Below are 12,353 nucleotides of genomic sequence, written 5' to 3'. Positions count from 1 at the left end.
ATGAACTTAAATTTAGAAATAAGTACTGATAAAGCTGTCCTGATGCTATGCATTGTAAAGGAATGCATGTGGGGGAGTTGTTGTATGCTCAGGCAGTAATGTGCTAGACAGAAGCGTCAGAGAGCTCTATGAAGTGCTTTGTGCAAGACAATGTGTTGGACAACTGAAGTTACAGCAGTACTGGATTGCTCAGGTTTTGTTCTATTATAAAAATAGACCCAGTAGCTGCAGGGAGACAGTGCTGGAGAGCTGTGTGTGAACTGTGGTCAAAAAGATTCAGACACATTGGAGGGTTAGAATTTAAGTAGAGTTTCAGTGTGCAGAAAGGTGCAGGGAAACAGGTGGAGCATTTTAATTCCCTTTGTACGATAGTTAAATTCCTTTTCAAATCGCTGCCGTAATCTCTAACCCTGTCTTGCTAATGATCGCATAACAAGCAATGGGCAGGTGTTGAAATCACATTCCTCCCACCCTTATTCCCAATGATTTAATGCTGATGTCACTGGGTGTGCCAACTTGAGCCACAACTCAAGCATATAGGACAGTATCAACAGAGCCCTTGTGATTAGCAGAAGAAAGGGATAACTATTCACAGTATTCAAGCATCAGCCTTGCTCTCGGAGGGGGCTGGTGGGATTGGCAGCAGATGTACTCTTACTTGATCCTGCTGACCTCTGAAAGTGATGCAAAGAAATATCTGCGTCATTCATCAAATGGCTGAGTGAACTGTATGACATTCAAAAGACAAGTGCACAAATTGAGAAGATATTTGTCGAAAAGGGTGAGAGCTCTTCTGGTCCCCTTAGTCACATCTTCCCTGTCAATAGGTAGTTATTCTCAGCCTTCTTCTTCTTCTTTCTTCTTCTTCTTCTTCTTCTTCTTCTTCTTCTTCTTCTAAATTCAAATTCTGTTTTGCAAGCGATAACGCAAAATAAGTTGAAGGGATTTGCATTCGTTGTTTCATGTAGGTAGAGATTGTGGAGCTGTTCACAACTATTGATTTTATGAGAAATAGTACCAGGAAAAACGTTATAAAGTTGAAGCTCTACAGCTTTTTTTATATTATACTTATATTATACTTAAACAGTGCTGTTGAAGAGAGTAATGATTCACTCACACAGAGTGCAAGGATGGAGATCATTTTGATGTGACTTGAAGGATAGAAAAATGGAAGCTCCTGTCTGTTTTCTAGTTCAAAGTTATATTTTAACCCTGGACTTTAAAGTTTCAATAATAGTGCTTAGACACAACACATGAGTGTGTTAAAGATTAATCTGCTCCGTTTCCACCTGATAGCCCCAGTGAAAGCATTTCAGTATATGAGGCAAGCAGAGGAGTGTAGTCCCAAATGTAACACTCAAGTTCATCCTACACACACTCAGTTGGATTTGGATCTCAGGATTGCTCTTGCAAAGGAAGGTAAGATCATCTCCATAGGGTCTCTATATTAGTTTTTGAAGTACAGTACAGTATGATGTAAAGCCATTTGATGTGTTTTGTTAACCCATTGCCTGCTTTAACCTGCAGATGTGGAGACCCTTAAATACATCCAAACATGTTTTTTTTTTTTAATTAGGGTTAATTACCTTTAATTGGCTCAAACAGCACTTGCCCTTTAAAACTATTTGGTCTTCTCTGGAGGTATGTTTGAACCACTGGAAGACAGCTAGTCTTTTGTATTTGCCCAAATGGGATCATTTGGCTTGTGGGTCAGAAGAACCACAAGTGCAAAATCTCACATAGACCCCCACCATCTGGAAATAGATTTCAGATGTCTTTGTTCTATTAATGTCAGAAAATCACTGCTATGTGATATTTAAAGATATTTCCCACTTCCACAAAGTATAGGAAGCTTCAAAGATAACTGACAGCCATGGAGTTATGGGTAAATAGCTGGTAGCTCCAGTAAATTTGACATAATAACATTCTGGGCAATGTTAAATTTAGTTAAAGGATGTAAATGCTGTGATGTATTCGACATAGCTTTTAATCTCTCTTTCTTGTGGTTCCCAGTATTTCCAGTATGTTGTGTAATTTCTTTTAAAATGTATATATCTGAGGGTTATGTAATGCAGTAGGTTAATGCTCAAACCCCTGACACTTTTTCCACATCTGAAGACCTGGGTTTGAATCACAAGTGAAATGAGTTTGATCTCAATGTTATAGTCCACTTTACAAAATCATTATACAATCTCATTTTCAACACAGTAGCCCCTGCCCTATTTGAGACAGGGTTCATATCTTTCTGGGTTGTGTGAAAGGCCAGCATGTGGTGCTTTTGAAAGGATCACTGCCTGGGTACTGGTCAGGCATTTGGCCCCACAATGCTGAAATTCTGATCTTCCTTTCGGAATACAGAGGCACTGTTTGTTTGTTTGTTTGTGTGTGTGCGTGTGTTCAGTATATATCTCCCTGACCCATTTTTAGGACAGAATAAAGAGAAAGCTTTGTAACTCTCTGGGTTCATGGCCTTTCTGGGAAATCCTGTAATTGGTTCACCCTGATCATATACAAAATTAGTATAAAAAAATAAATACTATTAAAAGAGAACTCTATAGTCTGGTAAGGCCTGCAGATAAATGTCCACAGCAAAGGGCTCTATTAGAAAATGAATGCATCTAAAGTCGATTTATTTTTATTGTCCTGTAGTATTCAAGTAGCTTTTTTGGAATTCCGTATATGAAATGGAACTCATCTAAACTAGCAAATACCAAGGCAAATATAAGCACAGTATGAGAAATAACATTTATTCAAATAACCAAGACTAAAGAACAAACCATTTCAGAAAGAGAAGAAAAAATACCTTTTACGGTAATTTTCTGTGAAGTAAATGGAATACGATAACGCTTGTTTGTTTTTAAATGTAGTGAACACAGATATAAACATTCCAAATTCTATGCTTATACAAACACTACACTTAAAAGTACATTATCCCATAGCCAGTACTTTAATAATGACTACAGGTAAACACCCATTTAAAACCATTTAATGGTGTTCTAATTACTCCATAAATCAAATATCAGTAATCCAGTTACCATGTGGCCACCTTCTATTTAATTTATATATTCAATCATTTATACAAACCTTGTTGATATCCAGGTTTAAAATCTGTTAAGAGCAGTTCTCCATCTAAAATGGGAATGTGACCAAAGAGTCTTACACACTGCAGTGTTTAAATGAATAGGATTGTTCAAAGCAACACCAGACTTCCTTTATTCAATCGCTATAAAAAAAATAAAAAATAAATAAAACATCAATGCATACCCTACAGGGAAATTCTTCTTCAATTAGTTAATTGAAATACTTTAATAAACAGCACTGGATTTGAAACCCCGAATTTGTAATGAACCCTAATGCAAAGTTCATATCTGATATTAAGCTGATTTGCATTTCTCCACCCGGGTAGCGGACAGGCATCTGCTTGTGAGGAGCCAAAGCAAAGGAAAGGATAGCTTGTGAGTTGTTTAGTGCTCTGCTGTATTTAGAAAGTTTTTAAAAGTTGTACATTGGAGAGCCAATGTATTTATTTTTTTGGTTTTGTGTTTTATTTTGTTAGTTCAATTAACTTAATTAAGAAAGTTCTTATAATTTCCAGGAATAAAATAGCACAGTCAATGAGTAAAATGTAAACTCTTATTTAAACCCAATAGGTTACAGAACTCCACTATGCAGAAAGAAAACACATGCATGTGACATAGAGTATAAATGGATCAACAATCTAGTACAGAAGAAAGCGAGTGATCAATTACCTTCTGTTCTGAAAGAGTGGAAGGAGGCACACGAATTGCACTAGAACTGATGGATCAACTAACTAATTGTATTCCAAACTCACTTTTTACATACCCTATCCCTACATGACTTTGTGACCTTAACATGTTTTTCAGCTTACAACTACTGTACCTATACATGGTTTGGATAGACTGGGAGGAAAGCTAATTGTCTTAATTCCCACCTGGCAATGTCTATACAAAGCTGAGTTTTCACTGCTCTGTCTTTCTTGACAGGCCATCTACCTAAGGACGACGCTGTCAGCATGCCTCCATCTATCGATCAATCAATTCAGTCTGCTGCTTCTTCCCATAGCACTGCATCTTAGCATCAACTCCCAGCAGAAAATGAAAGCTGATTTGGAATAAATCTAAATCCGTTGGCAGTATTGTAAGCTTTACTTGGTGAAGCTCGCTATGGTCAAAGTGATTAGCTGGACTGCAGTTCGAGATGTAGTTTTGTATGGCTCAGCAGTTCTGATGATTGAATGCTGTGTGAAATGTATGGTACAGTTTGAATTTATAGTGTCTTAAAATCAGCAAGCATAGCACTGAACTATATAGTGACCAAGCTAAGAAACATGACTTGATCAAGAGAAATAAATATGGGCTAGTCTTCCAAATACAGGTCCATTAACTACACTGTAGATTAGTGTGGCAGAGCACAGCTCTGCCCTTTAGAAATTGGCAGGGATGGGGTTAAATTCCCCTACCTGCCTGGGTTCATTGTGTTCAGGTGGCTGGGGTTGATTAGTTGATTAGGTTAATTAACGATCAATCAGCGCCCAGCCACCTGACATAAAAGGAGGCCTCTGCTTCTCATTTGGGAGGAGGGAGTTGAGGAAGCAGGTTGGTGTTTTGTTGTTTGTATTTTTGAGTCCAGTGAAGGCATTGCCCAGCCTGGAAACCTTATTTTTTTTTTATAAGTTTTGTTTTATTGTCTTTTTATTTGTGTTTGAAGATTTTTTATTTTGCCCTTGTGCCCTTATATTTTTGTGTATTTATAATAAAATAATTATTTTTTTGAACTTCAGACTGTCTCTGGGCCTCTATCCACTCACCAGCCTGCCACATTTAGATACACACCACTTGTGTTACATTATTTAATAAATGTACAACAAAACAATGTGATCGGGAAATTAGCTTTAAATACATGTTGTTAATGTTCACGCTACATGTGAAAGGACCAAGGAAGTGCAAGAGTACTTAAAAGTAGAGCTTGCTAACAGAGACTGCTTTAGTACCAGATATCATGTTTTAAAATGAAAATAGAGGTTTGCTATAATATGTTTCTTTCAAAACTGCACATTTCAAAACCAATAAAAGTGTATGACAGATAACGGTTGTGGATTTACCTTGTTAACTACAATCAGTTTAGAGGTTCAGCAATGGCTAGATGTAAATAAATACCCACTAAATATCCCGCTATGATTAGTATTGATTCTTACCAACACATCAGTCCTGTTTTATTTCAACATCAATACCTTCCAGTTGCTTTTGGTTCAGTTCTACTGTATACTTTAATGACTTGGGATTACTGTCAGTACTGATGACCCAGGCTGGAGGATATTGGATGTCCTGACTTGTTTTAACCATGACTTTAGTTTTGCTCTATATATGAACTGTTCTCTTGAAATGGTAACTGTATTGTAAGTTTTATTGTCTATGCAGGGATTTCAGAAGTCAGGAGAATACGAAATAGAAAGTGGGTGGGTATTACAGATGAATCAAAGGAAAATACACCGACTGCAGTGTATTTGTGATACAAGCTTTAAGTACAGGGTGGTCACAAAGTCCTTTGGTCACTTTGCAGTGCCATAGCTGGGAAATGGTACAAAGTATGACAGTGAAAATTGGGGAGCTTGAATATCAGCACACAGGAGACAAGACGAGCCAATAAAAAGAGAGCTTATTTTTTACAGTAGGTGTTCAATGTGTCCTCTCTTGGTCTCAACTACAAGCACCCTAGGGCAATAATGTTGTTAATGGGATCACAACATTGGTCACTTCCTGAGGAATGCAAGTTACTTCAGCATGGGTGATTGCAGAGCATCCTGGTAAACACAAGTATTGAGATCCTGTTAACCAGTAATCTTCCGGTTTGAAATCAGGCGTGGGTGGTGCAGATTTCGTACTGTTTGTGCAGTTCATGAACCTAGACGAAGACTCTGTGTGGAGTCAGCACAAGCCTTCTCTTGTGATGTCATACTGATAGTTCTTTTAGTCAGCATCCAAATTGAATTTGATTATGCAAATTAAGGCGACAATTACGCCCCCTGGTGGCAAAACCTATGAATTTATTTTTATCGACTCATCTTGTCTTCCACCATGTGCTGGTAAACTCTGCAAAAGGACTTTATGACCCCCCTTCATACCAGTAGAATCAGCAATAGGTTATTGACCTCACATGAACATGACTTGTTTTCACAACTTTTTGCTTTTTATTTTAATTACCAAAATATTACTGTACTATCTTTATATTCTATAGTTGCTGGAGGTGTCCTCATTGGAAAGGTTTATGTAACCTAAAATAAACAGGGATTTTTATTTGCAACATAAAACGTTCGTTCCTTGAGGTGGAAAATATCCATTTAACCCAAGCAGTGAAGATTTCATCCCATAAATTCACAAACTACTGATTTTAAACGGATACAGTTCTCCTTGTGCTGTATGTTCTTAAGTGATAGCCACAGTCAATGTGTACAGGGCTACGTTTTTTCAGTCTTTTGACTCTAAAGCCAACCCCCGTCTTGTTTCCATCTTACTCCTGCCCTGTAAACAAACAGCATCCATTTTATAACTCTCGCTAGTGACACAGTAAAATAACTCAGCAGTTTATTGGTTGGAGGTTAGAGAGCTCAACACCTGTGCAAACCTCCCTGCAGACAGGTGTAATGAGCAGGTTGAGTCTGGTGTCGATTTAAATATTTAGGAAAAAGAGAAATGACATTCATTTATTGTGTTTATGTGGTAGTATCTCAAAAATCGATTCATATCAATGTGCCTTTGGTGGTTAAATGTTTATTAAAAAAAAACATCAGACTCTCTAATAGCAGAAATGAACCAGTTAATCACAAGGCAGGGACACAGGTGTTGCAAGTGATACCAATAGTCGTTCTCTAATCTTTAGTCTCACAGTGATGACATGAAATTCTCTAGTGGGATACTCAGCTAAAGGCTTCTTTAAATTGTCTTCAGCGGCAAGCTTGTGACTATGAGATTAACCCTAAACTGCTGAGCTTTAAAGTCTGTGAAAAAAACAAAAAAATTATAGAAGAATTGTGAAACAAATTAAATGAATGACACATACGCAGGAGAATAATGTTTGATTTTTTTTTTGTTAAGAAATAATAATGAAAAATCTGACCCCTTTTTGAATCGTCCATTTATATAAATACAGGAATTATTGAATGTAACAAAATATAAGTTGTAAAAAAAAAAAAAAGTTTAATTAAAATCTAACTTGAAATTCTTTCAGAATTACAGTGTCCAACAAGGAAGATCTGGTTTTAAAAAACAAACGCTGTATAAATAAAGTCACTCCTTTGGTGTCCTAGTAAGCCAGCTAGTCCCTTTCTACTGCCATAAAAAAAAAAGAAAGCCACACAAGTACACCATGTTTGAGGGCTGGAACACTGCCAGACAGTTGCTAGAGACACTGGCTTTATTTTCCAAACCTTAAAGCACACTTTGTGGGGGGAAAAAATACAGACTCTCTGTCTCTGCTGCCAGTTGTTCAGTGCCAGCTCCTCCCTCCCCTTGGCATTCACGCCACCCCTCCCAAATACTGGTGCCTGCAGAAACATTTACAAGTGATGACAGCTGTCTGTCACCAAAAGAACCCCACATAGGGACAGTCAACTAATATTTATTTATGTATTTATTTATTTACCATGATACATGCATAGAGTGCCCAATTTCTTTACCCCAATTTCCTCTTTACCCCCAGGAACTCCAAAGTAGATGTCTCAAGAGAGAGGACAAAGGCCAGCACTGCAGGTGTTGGCTTGAGCTCACCAGGCGCCTGGCCAGTATGGTCTGCTGTAGCGTGATAAGAAGAATCAGTCCCAGAAGGGTTTGCCTCGTTAAACTACATGAGCATCAGAGCCCATGCAATGCTCCCGCTGCTATCCCAGCACTCCTCTGACTGTATGACTCACCCTGCACACCACACAAGGCCAAGCTTTTATCTTGAGGTAGCATGTGGGTAACTGTAGGGTATTTTTTGCACAACACTGGTAACATTTTCATGGTTTCATGTATAAAAATGGTATAAAAATAATGCACGCTGCATGTAGATTTGGATCCAAATCCCTTGACTTTGCTGACAATGCTGTGGCCTGCTAATAGTTCTGCTCAGGTTTTTGCTGGGTAACATACTGGTATTATAATGGCATCCCAATTGTATTTTGCATCTTTCAAAACCATCACAAATTGATGTCCCTGATAGTTATGTCATACTGACAGTTCATACCCTGTCATACGCTGCCCTATACTACGCATATGCTATTGTATCAAGATAGCATCAGGAATAAGATTCAGATAGTGTACAAGAAAAGCTGCAGTTTAAGCACTGTTACACCATCTGCTTTAGTTGAAAAAGATCCTTGGTGCAATTACAACATCTAGCCACCAGATGTCACTGTATGTTATTCTATAAATTAGCAGAAAAATATTTGCACATCACTTTTGCACAGCAATTTAAAAAATCTATAGTTTGTGAAGGTGCTGACCTGCACGCTTTGAAATAAGAGTGTCATTAGTTTTCTTTAGCTCTTCACAAGTTCTTGATGGGACACTACTTTAGTTTGGCTAGCCCAGAGTTTATCAGTGTTATTCCTTGCATGCTCAGGCAGTCACACTTCTAGAGTGGCCTATTTATAAATCGAGTTAGCAGCTGAAACATACCACACGCCTTATGGCTGCTAAGGCCCTTTTCACCAGCTTTTCCACGTCAAACTGATAAAAGGCCAATGCATTTTCTTTGCCTTACATGGCTGTCCCCTTTGCTGGGTCCTGGGTGCAGGCGTGCCAGATGGGACAGATAGTTTAGGGTGGAGTTGGGATGTATGTTTGTCCTGCTTACTCTAATTTTCTACTCTTATAACCCATCATGTACAGCAATTGGATTGTTGTTGTGCGTATTGATCACACAAGGCCAATTGTCTATTTGTATTTATTCATTTATTTTTATATACATTTAAAGTGCCCTATTTATGTGCATCCGTATTTTCTCCCCAATTAAGAATGTCCAATTATATTCACCCACTTCAGCAACTCCCCAGAACAGCTCAGGAGAACCGAAGATCAGTGGTTGTCCTCCATCCCATCTCCAGGCCAATTGCCTGTTTGTTTAAACCCAGGAGTTCCATAACCCAGTGGAATCTCAAGAGAAGAAAAGGAACTTTGCAGTCAGAATGCAGACCTTTGCTCCACTGACTGTCTGACTCATCCTGCATACCAATGTGAGCCAGTCTGGGACCCAATTGTATTTTTCCTAAAGACGTGTAATTTATTTAGTTGCAATTAGTCTGTGTACCTGAATCTAAAGTTCTATGTGAACCAGTGTACTGACAGTTCCATTCAGTCCTGTGATTGGGTGTCTCTTTAAGCTGCATCCAATCACAATACATGGAGCTTCCAGGAAAAATCCACCGCATGTGGCCAACTATATCCAATCATATAAGCCACTGTAAACAACACAAGACACAAAGATGACGTCATTATAGATTGCGTTAAAAATGAGCTCAAGTCATATCACCGTCAAGTACTGGAACATTTGTTATGGGGATTTTATGCCTTTGCTCCCTTTGCAGAACAGCTGCCATTTCAAAACAAGATGATCACACCCCTGAAGCAGAAGCTTTTAGATATTATTATACAGTATCCCCGATCGCTTTTATACAAAGCCTTTCAAGTGATTTATTGCCTGAAATGATGAAGAGATAGCTTGCTTTTCTGACATTCACTGGTTACTCTTAATATTTATCAAATCTTATTGGTAACTGTCTGAAATGATGAACAATTAGATTGCGTTTGAGACATTTACCTGTTCATCTTATGATTTACCGAAGCTTATTGGTAAATACAGGTATCATCAAAGAATGTGTTTATTCCTGCATATAAATGGTCAAGTAGCAAAATAATCGATAATGTCAAAGAATATATTTATTTATGCATACTCGTTTTCTATTAAGAAAATAATCATGAATGGGTTTACTGCAAAACTAAACAATTTAAACTAGTCAAAATCGTACTTAACAATGTTGTGATCCACTTATGTAGAACAACCAACATTCTAGTAAATTTGTGTATAAAACGATTCACAGTGGTTTTTCTGGATACTGTACTCCAAATACGCAGTATTTGATGAAAAATGCAACTATGTTAAATGCAAATTAAATCATTTAGGACCTTAGTTTTTTCAACAAATCACACTTGACACAAAATGCCACAAAGACAGGCCTTCGCCAAAGGAACTTGGTTATTCTTGAAATTTACCGGTAAATGTTAGAGGTAAAGTGTTACCATGTTTATTTTGGACATTAATCGTTTTGCATTGTAAATGTCGACATACACGAATAAATCTTAGATTTACCAATATTCTGACTTTTACTATAACATATACATTACAAACAAAAGAGAATATAGCACCACCTAGTGGATCTTTGCAGATGGCTTTTCATTTCAGTTAATGTGGATTATGTGTCTTCATGGTCTGCACTATAAAACAGATGTTTTTTTTTTTTTTTAAAGCTGTACATATTTATGTAATAGTTCATTTTTTTTAAAAGTAATATTTAAAATAATGCAATTAAAAAACATTCATGTTTGTTTAGTTTTTTCTTGATTAACTGTCCACAAGATGGCGCTGAGACCAACTATCTAGACAATAACGTTATATTTCCGTACGGAGCACACAGAGGCAGCTGGATGGGGAAAAAAATAACAGGGACATTTCTAGTCAGAAGACCTAGCCAGTCATATGAGGAACTTGAGTTACTACCACAAAAAAATAAAATACATGGAAATACAATGAAAACAAGACCTTATACTTCATACAAGTAGCATGTCCATATTTTCGTTTTTATGCACAAATAAAATTCAATACTCTAGTCCCCATTTTTTCATCCCCAACTAGAACATAATACAACTGATTGAAAATAGTTTTACAATATGAATGTTTAAAGGATTGTAAATAACCCCATTAGAAAAGCAACTGATCCGAAGAAAACCAGAGGTAAGTTTTCTAATCCTCAGTCCTGACACGTTTAATATGGGAGGCGTGGATATTTCCATGCTGACAGGTTAGTGAGAATCAATTTTGATCTCCTGTTTTGACTCCTTAATTAGCAGCTTGCTATGGGTATGAATTATCTGAGTTATCTTAACTAATGTATTCTTATTTAGATTCAATATATATATATAATTTTCTGTTTCAGTCATCTGATCCTAGTCATTTTGTAAAAATGGTAAAATAGTCATATGGCCTTACTACAGCGCTTAAAAACATGTCTAATTTCTAAGTACATCTTGTTAACCTGTATGCATTAACTTGTTTGGTGCACCAAATGTATTTGGAGATTAGACACCTTTCTGAGAGCTTTTTGAGGGCACAATGATGTTTTAAACTGCTGAATAAAAAAAAAAAAAAAAAAAAAAAAAAAAGATAGACAAAGTGAATCTGCACAAGAAAAAGAATACATAGAGATAATGTGTATCATATTACATACCATACCAAGTTGGTATTATTATATCAACTTGACCAAACCACCATTTAAAACCAAACCTTGATCTACAACCAAATCTTGACTACACCCAAAACAAACCATACGTATACACCATTGCCACCTACTGCATATTTAATAAATAACTGAGCAATGACATGATTTTAATACTGTATACCCACAGATGATGGCGTCAAATGTGAGAGCATGGAGTTCTGGGTATAATTTATTACCCAGATGTAGTTTGGATAGGTGGTTATTTATTCTTGAATTGCTTCCTTGTTTTTTCTTTAGTTTACAAGGCTTTTATTTATATATTCACTTGGTTACAAAATGGTGGTTTAAAATGTTGGGTTATTTTTTCTCTTTTCCACCTAATTTCATAGTACACAGCTCCTCTGGACACCCCCTGGAGCCGAACCCTGCAGCGCGAGAGCTGAGTCAGGGTGTGTAGAGGGGAGTCTATAACAATAGCTCTATTGAGCGTGCCTGTGCACAGAAGTTGGTTGCAATTACTAAGACACAGAGGAAGACAGCTGGGTGCTTTAATTGATTTCTTCTGTGATCAGAACTGCTTGACAGCAATGAAAACACCCCATGAACACACTGGCAGGCCAGAATTCTTACATCACCCAGCCACAGTGTTTCAGAGCCTCAATACCCTACATGTTAGAGGGAACTCCCTATATCCAAATGTAGTCTTTTGTGCACTCAACTCCAACAGAAGACATGCCCTGTTTGCATTCCTGTTTGTTTAAAGTGTTGAAGGTTAGAATGTTACTTTTTTTTTTTTTTTTGGTGTTGTAATGTGGTTTTCAGTTTGTATTTATGTTTGTGATTGTGAATTTCATACTGGCAC

The sequence above is a fragment of the Polyodon spathula genome, chromosome 12 (genome assembly GCF_017654505.1).
Source record: "Polyodon spathula isolate WHYD16114869_AA chromosome 12, ASM1765450v1, whole genome shotgun sequence".
NCBI classification, from domain to species: Eukaryota; Metazoa; Chordata; class Actinopteri; order Acipenseriformes; family Polyodontidae; genus Polyodon; species Polyodon spathula.
The sequence above is the reverse complement of the archived record's forward strand: the minus strand, read 5'-3'. Positions refer to the sequence as shown.